This window comes from Pygoscelis adeliae, unplaced genomic scaffold (genome assembly GCF_000699105.1).
Source record: "Pygoscelis adeliae isolate BGI_AS28 unplaced genomic scaffold, ASM69910v1 Scaffold358, whole genome shotgun sequence".
NCBI classification, from domain to species: Eukaryota; Metazoa; Chordata; class Aves; order Sphenisciformes; family Spheniscidae; genus Pygoscelis; species Pygoscelis adeliae.
Genome location: NW_008825429.1, coordinates 1,188,737 through 1,196,294, shown reverse-complemented (window position 1 = coordinate 1,196,294; position 7,558 = coordinate 1,188,737).

Sequence of the window (7,558 nt, the reverse complement as noted above, 5' to 3'; positions counted from 1 at the left end):
ATGGATAAGGAGATGGTTGAGAATCTTGGATTTCTGTGCTGCAGTTGCAGGCTTTGGTGGGTAAAACATGGAAGGTAAGTACCACAGCAAAGGAGTGTGTGTGAAAGCAGTCAGTAAGCCTTTTCTTGTCCTGAGTTGCGTGTAACTGTATTTTTAGTTGAAATCAGTGCAGTAGCTAGTGTACTTACTTATACATGGCATGGGAAAGACAGCAGAACTGGGACCATAATTTTTACAGGAATGGGCTTGAAAAAAAAACCACTGAACTAAGCAGTCCCTGTACAAATGGCCTTTTCAGGTGAGCCTGTGCATGCTTCTCAGAAAACCTAATTAGTCCAGGCAGAATGCCATATTAACACAGCTGTGTTGCTTCTAGTTCCTCACTAGTGCTGAGCAAGCTTAGCTGGAATTATCTGCCTGGCTCTATGTGGCAGAGATTCATCCTTCTCCTTTCCTACTGCTTTGATTACTTCTCCTCAGTTCGGGAAGGAGCTGAAATGAGCGTGACTCTTTCTGTACTAACACAGGTTGCTGGGACATCTGTACAGCCCTGTATTGCTGATCCACCCCTCTTTGTGAGCCTGGCGAGAATGACGGTTGTCAGCAGAGCCTTGGGACTGCTGTCTTTGGGAATGCTGCCGCTTAGGCTCTAAGGAAGGAGTACAAAGTGCTGTTTCTATGCTGTGGTTAAAAAGTAGTAGGAGTAATTAGATTTCTTTCTCCTTGCTTTTCATGGTGGCACAAATAGCTTTCATTTTTAAAAGGTGGCATTTTGAATCTGGAGCACATACCTCATCAGTTTGCTAGGAAGGTGAGACTTGGGGTCTGAAAACTTGGGTGGAGTCTTAAGAAACACCCTAGCAAATAAATGGTTAACCAATAAGGCAGAGCATAGAAATAGGATGGAGGAGTGTAATTATCATGGGATAAGCAAATGATTAGAGTGTTATGATGCTCAAAGTATAGCCCTAGAGTCAGGCACTTAATTATTAATATTATTATTCATGGATGGGTCTTTATGATGTGGGAAATGAATATTTCTGGCACTGGAAGGAGATGTAAGACACTAGTTTAATATGCCAAGCAGGGCTTATGAGAGTGCAGTGTGCTTCATATAAATTAAATCCACCCGTTAGCCACGTGCTCTCCAGTGGGGATGGATTCTTCATCCACTTGCTTCCGAAAGCTGCTCATACAATGTGAAATTTAAAAAAAAAAAAAAAAAAAACCAAACCAAAAAAACCCCAAAAAACCACAACTCCTTTTAACATTTTTGCAGGTAAATCAAAATGGAGGAGAAAGACAGGTGAAGGAAGACATGGGTGAAGGCTCTGGGCTCAAGGGAGGCAGGGCTGAGAGCCTGGTCTTGGTGATGAGCCCAGGTCTGTTTTTCAGGTAGCACTGGCTGTATTCTCCTTTCATTTAGGTGCCTCAACGTCACAAATCCACAGTGTGCGTGTGGTTAGCAGCATATGTTGGAGCAGACACCAAACGGTACTGACACAGCTTTTGTGCTGACATAAGCGTCAGCTGCAGTGTCCCCAAGGCCAGGCACACTAATCTTTGTTTTTGAACCGTCGTCAAATTGGATGTTTTGGTGTGTGTGTGTTGCATTCCCCTGCTGAAGTCCCTCATAGCAAAGGCTTGTTTGTCTGGGACTTAGCTGTACATGGTAGTGATTTGACTGATGTATCTGTGGACCACTTTGGAGACCACTGTGTAAAGGGCTGGGTTAGTTCTTATTTGTACAACAGTATAGGCTTGATTCAAATGGGCATCCTAAGCACATCCACGAAAAACAGTAAATGAGATTGCTGTAGTGAAATAAAGGGAAAAGATTGTTTTGCTTGGCCTCCAGTCACTGAGGGCTGACATCAGCCTTTGCAAACTCTAGCTTGTGAGCTGCTCCCTCTTGAGCAGAGGTGGACAATATGAATAAACATACTGGCTAGGCATTAGCTGTCCTTAGAGCAAAGGAGTTGTATCTCTATGTGGATAAGGGTGTGCTAGGTAAAGCCTTGTCTCTAGGCAAATAGTACATAATTTAGCAGAGGGAGAAGTAGTGATGTATGTAGTGTTACAGGGAATAGAGGATGTGTGCACGCTGAGCGTGCTGCTGCGCTTCTAAATGAGTGATGCCTGTTTTCTTCCCTGTGGGTATCTGGCTTTTTGGCAGTGTGGCTGTTGAAACTGTGTTCATCTTTCACTTCAGTCCTAAAATGATGTACTCTTGCAAAGTGCCTGTGTGTGTGGTGGGGCAGGCAAGCAGTGGGAGAGATGCCTTTCCTCCTCCTTCTTTTCCTCTCTTTTTTTTTTTTTTTTTTTTTTTCTTTATTACAATACTGCTTTTTTGATCTTGCTTCCTGCAATATTATGAGGACTGCAATGGATTGCTATGGCAACTGGCCAACCAGGCCTGCATACTAAATGGAGACACCTCCATGAGGGCTCACATAGGAAGGAGATAAAAGTGTAAATGCTGCAAACAAACAGAACAATCTCCCAACAACAGCAGTAGCACCACTTGGTTGCATTACCCTGTGGGATGGGATGAGGGAACATAAAGAGTGAAGCCCAGAATTGCTGGCTGCCTCACAGCCAGAACTTTTTGTCAGGCACCAGCAGGATAGAAACATCACAGTCTTCTGCTCCCCCCTTCCTCTGCAGCCTTCACCACAAGCAGATATCTAGCAGACATGTTGGTCTGTAAATATAGGTGGACTGCTAATTTGCGGGGAGTTGAGGGGATGGCGGTGTGAAATCGGGGATGCAAATGTTCAATTATTGCAGCTTGACAGTGATGAATGGAGAGGGGAAGAGGGGCTGCATGGCTGGGTTCCTCCTCTGGGTGCTTCTGTTCTGGTTGGTCTGAGCTGCATCCCTGTCCTTGTGCCAGTGGCTCTGGGGAGTGCTGGGCAGGAGGCAGGAGCATAACACAACAAAAATGCCTCTCTGGCATGGGGCAGGGACAGCTGACAATAGGGTAGGTCTTCTCTGTTTAATGAAACAGGGCAGAGATGTTGGTTCCTAAATATCTGGCAGAGGAGGCAAGGAGGTGGGGAGGTTATATGTTTTTCCCTGGCATGCTTGGCCTTATCTCCACCTTCATCCGTCTGCTGTATTGGGTGTCCCTCCAGTCTCCCAGCCGCAAACCCATATGGAATTGCCTCTCCCCACAACTGCAATTGCCCCTCCCCAGCCTTTTTGTCAGAGAAGGAGGGGGGAAGTGTGTGGCGGGAGGGAGGGGGAGGTTGGTGTTGCTGTTAGGGCCAGATGGCCCTGAGGGGCCTCCAGGAGCCTGGGGTGGCTCATTGTGTGCTGCTCTCTGGCTCAGACCTTTTCAGCTCCTTTATCTCTGCTTTTCTCCTCCCAGCTCAATGAGCAATATTTGGTGTAACAGGGACCACTTGAACCTGGCACTGCCATTAAAAACTCATAGGCACTTTCATCCTGCTGGACTGTGGGATGAACTGGGTGAGCAGGTTCACTCCGCTCCCCAGACCACGGGAAGTGGAGAGCGTTTGGCCCTGTGCTGCAGTAGGGCAGCCTGAGTGTGCCTGTGGCCCAGGAAGACATGCTGGGTACAGAGGAGTTCAACAGATATGCATATCTAGCTCTAGTCCCAGGCTGAGGTCTCTTAGAGCTTGGCACAGGGAGTATAACAGCTAGTGCCTTGGTCATGCTTTTCTTCCAAAGAGCTCCATGAGCCTTTCCCAGCTTGCCTGTCTTTACTATCCATGCTTTACTGAGAACAAACTCTCACTTGTCTTCCATGGGATTGCACTGGTGCACAGGAGATGACAATTTTGCCCTTCACCCAGAAGGAAAGCCACTGTATGTTAAAACAACACATTTTTACAGGCAGGGCAAAGAACTTACCCAGTCACCAGGCAGCTTCTTGAAATCAGGTGTAGAGACACAAACCTGATAAAGGAGCAGGACTCCACAGAGCGGAAGAGGTGACAGTGAGCGTTAGAGAAAGAGGCAGACCTGCTCTTCCATAAAACATAGCTATCTTTATAAATTAATGAACCCTGCTGAAAGACTGTGCAATGAACAAAATGTGCATTTAGCAGTACTTTCACCCAGTTTTAATGATTTGCAGCCCTGCACAGAAAATCAAGCAATGTTGTTGTTCTGGGACTCCAATTCTGGCAGTAATATTTGCAGGCGTTTACCAAACTGACAGCCAGCAAAGGGGCGGTGCTGTCCTGCAGAGCACTGCTGTGACAGTGACAGGGCCAGCACATCTATGGCATGATTCTGCATACAGTGCTCCATACAGATCAGCCTGCCTTTACAGTATGTCTTTGCTGCAGAATTAATGTTTTGGTTTTTTTTTTTTTTTCCTTAGCATCCTCCTTGGCCTGTTCTAGATAGCTCACCTGCAGTTTTGCAGTGTGGCTAACTGTGCTGCTTTATTCACCACCAGCCACGCTGTGAAGTTGTCTGGGTTCACATCCCATAGCTCTCTGTGCTGCAGTAAGATGAACCACTCTTGAATACATTTTCCAATGAGTTTGTCTGTCCTGTTGTGTATGAAAACATTGGAGTGCCATTGAAACTTGAGCAATTCAGTGGAATTGAGTTACCAAAATGAGAACACCTGTGGTGTTATATACCCTCCTGGGCTCCACAGTAGCATGTTGCTAAAGTTGTTGTGGGGCTGCTCATGGCAGACTTACTGTGTGCGCGTAGCAAGGAAATCTCATCCCATTGCTATGTGAACAACATTAACAGACTTGTTAAATCTGAGATGCTGAGCAAAAGATTTGCACCACTGATTCTTTCCTCTGCTCCCTGTGCCTAGGCTAGCTCAAACATTTGCATTGTATCACTATGGTCTCCCTTGTGATCTTGTGCCCCAAATGGTTGTCACCATGGTCCTCCCACCATCATGTAACCAGGTACTCTTTCACACATGAATGAAGACACTTCAAAGATTTGCAGAAATGGTTCCTAATGCATCAGTGGAGTGGCATATAGGGGCTAAAGTAGGCGATGGCATCAGCCTCCTCTCTGTTTCAGTGGTGGTGTTGGTAATACTAAGATAGCAGGAAGCATCTCAAATACCGTGATTGGTAACAATTACCTAAATACATAGCTAGAGTTTCTAACTGTTCATAAAGTGCGTTGAAGAGGGTGGAGCTATAATAAGTGTTCTGTATTAACCTTACTGCTGCACACAAGCCCCTTTCAGTGTGGTAGCTATGTAAAAATACTAGATTTGTCTCTGAACCTCTGCAGAAGCTGGGGAATGCTGATCCCAAGGCATGAGTCTGAGGAGCTCTGCAGGAGCCAGGCTTTGAATGCCAACATCATGTTCCCATGAAATTCTGCATCCTTCCAGAAGTGGGCTTCAACTCTGTGGCCCTTCCACAAAATATTTTCAGTTGATTTTCCTTTGCCAGTTTCAATATGTTGTTATTCCATTCGTGGGGCTGTACCAGGCTCCCTGTGGCTGGTAATTAAACACGCTGGAAATTCTTGTGCTTTCATTTTTGACCAAAGACCCTAGGCTGGCTGGCACAAAGGGATAAGGTTTGCTGACTTTGGTGTAGGAAGCCCTGGGTTCAGATTATCTTCCCTTTCTCAGCACTTTTCTCTTTCTAATGAAAACAATAAAAAGAAGAGAGATGTGATCAGAAAGCACTTGACAAGTAAAAAAATATTAGAAATGGGATGTTTTCTGCAAAAATGGGATGAAGTTAGAACAGGCTGAGCCTTGGAATGGGCCAAGTTAAATAAGCAGCAAGTCCTGATAACTTGGCCCTTTTTTTTTTTTTTAAGGTTCATACACCCACATATGGGATCTCAAAAGGGTGAGCCAATGTAACCCTAATTGTATCTTATTCATCTTGGCTGTTTAAACAGCTCACCATGCTGTAACTTGGCTCCTTACACGGTGATTGCATCTTTATACAGTTGACCTTTTCTTCCCCCTCCAGTTTTTTTGTATGTGCTACAAGTTTTCATGTCAGATATAATTATCTGAACCCCTGTAGGCTTTAAGGATAAGGTTTCAGCCATTTTTGGCAATGGGGTTCTTTCCCAGGGCTGCAGATGGGTTAGGTGAACCAGATGTACTCAGATAAGTTTGTTGCAATTTCTCTCTGTTTTTTGGGTTGTGCTTCAAAGGATGGCCTCTGCGCTTAGGGGTTAGTTGCCTTATAAATTGTAACTTATATTTTCGCCTTTGTGATGAGGGCATATTTCATTTCATTGAAACCTGCCTTAAACTATCATGTTCTTGCAGGTTCCCTTCTAGAACTTGGGATGTGACAGCTGTGTATGTTCGCTGGTATGTAAGTGCTTGGACTAAGGTTGAAAAATAAAATATTAAAAGATGTTGGGGGCATCTTTTAATAGGCAACTCAGCTTGCTGCAGGTGATACAGTACAGCAGCACTGTATAAGGGGCTGCTCTGTATTTGGACCGGATTTACCTGAGAGAGAGAGAGACACTGCCTGGGTGTCTGTGTCCCCCTGCACAGCTGCCCTTCTGCAGCCTTCCCCTGCTGCCCCCACCACCCAGCCACTACTCCAGCTGCACCTTAGTCTGATTCTTACGGATTACTGGTGGGCTGGAAAGTAGACAGATTGGTGAGCTGGTTAATTAGTTCTGGTTTATTATTATTATTTATACTGAAAGACTACAAAGAGCTGTCTGAGGTCAGGCTGCCCCTTTCACTAGGCACTGGAAAAGCACATGGGCAGGACACTTTCTACTTTGGTTTGGTTTCTATCTCAGTAGACGAGGGTAGGGAAGAAGGCCATGTTGTGACCCTGATTTTGCAGAGGGGGAATGGGGGAGATGGTGAGTAAGGGATTTGGCCAAGGCTGCGCAGACACTCTGGCTGAGCCAGGAAGCAATGTCAGCTTTCCCCAAGCCCTGTGCAGGGCCTGTATCACAGGGCATCCTTAGTTCTTACTGAAGCTTTCTCTTCTAAAATTTCTCCATCTTAGTATTTCCATGCTGAGTTACAACCTCTTCCCCCCCGCCCTTCCTCACCCCATCTCCCTGGACTCAGAGCCACAATACCAATGTTTGCTAGGAACAGCATCATTTTGGAAGCAGAGCACAAAATATGTTTCAAGTGACAGCCTTGTTCAGCTGCACCACTTGTAATGGGTGGAAGGGAAGTGCAAAGAGCTCACTGGCTTCTTTGTGTCAGTGAGTTGGTGGGGTTTTTTTCTACTTTCTGCAGATGCCACTCAGGAGCTCCTCCTGATTTCTCTTTGAGCCCCATTCCCTGACAGAGCCACAGGCCACACGCTGAACTCTGCTGAGCCCCAGCTGCACTGACTGAAGGCCGTCAGAGCCCATAGTGCTCAGACCCCTCAGGAATTGGCTCCAATTTTTTTTTAATTTCATGTTTTTGTCTGTTTGGGAGGTGACCAGTGGCACTTAATGTGGGTCAAGCCTGGCAAACTGATCTCCATGGCAACCCTTAATGAATGCCATTGGCTCAGTGGTTCCATCCCTGCATCTCATTAAATTTAAATGACTTTCATGGGGCTCGGACATGTAATTAATATCAAACACATGGTATTCAGCA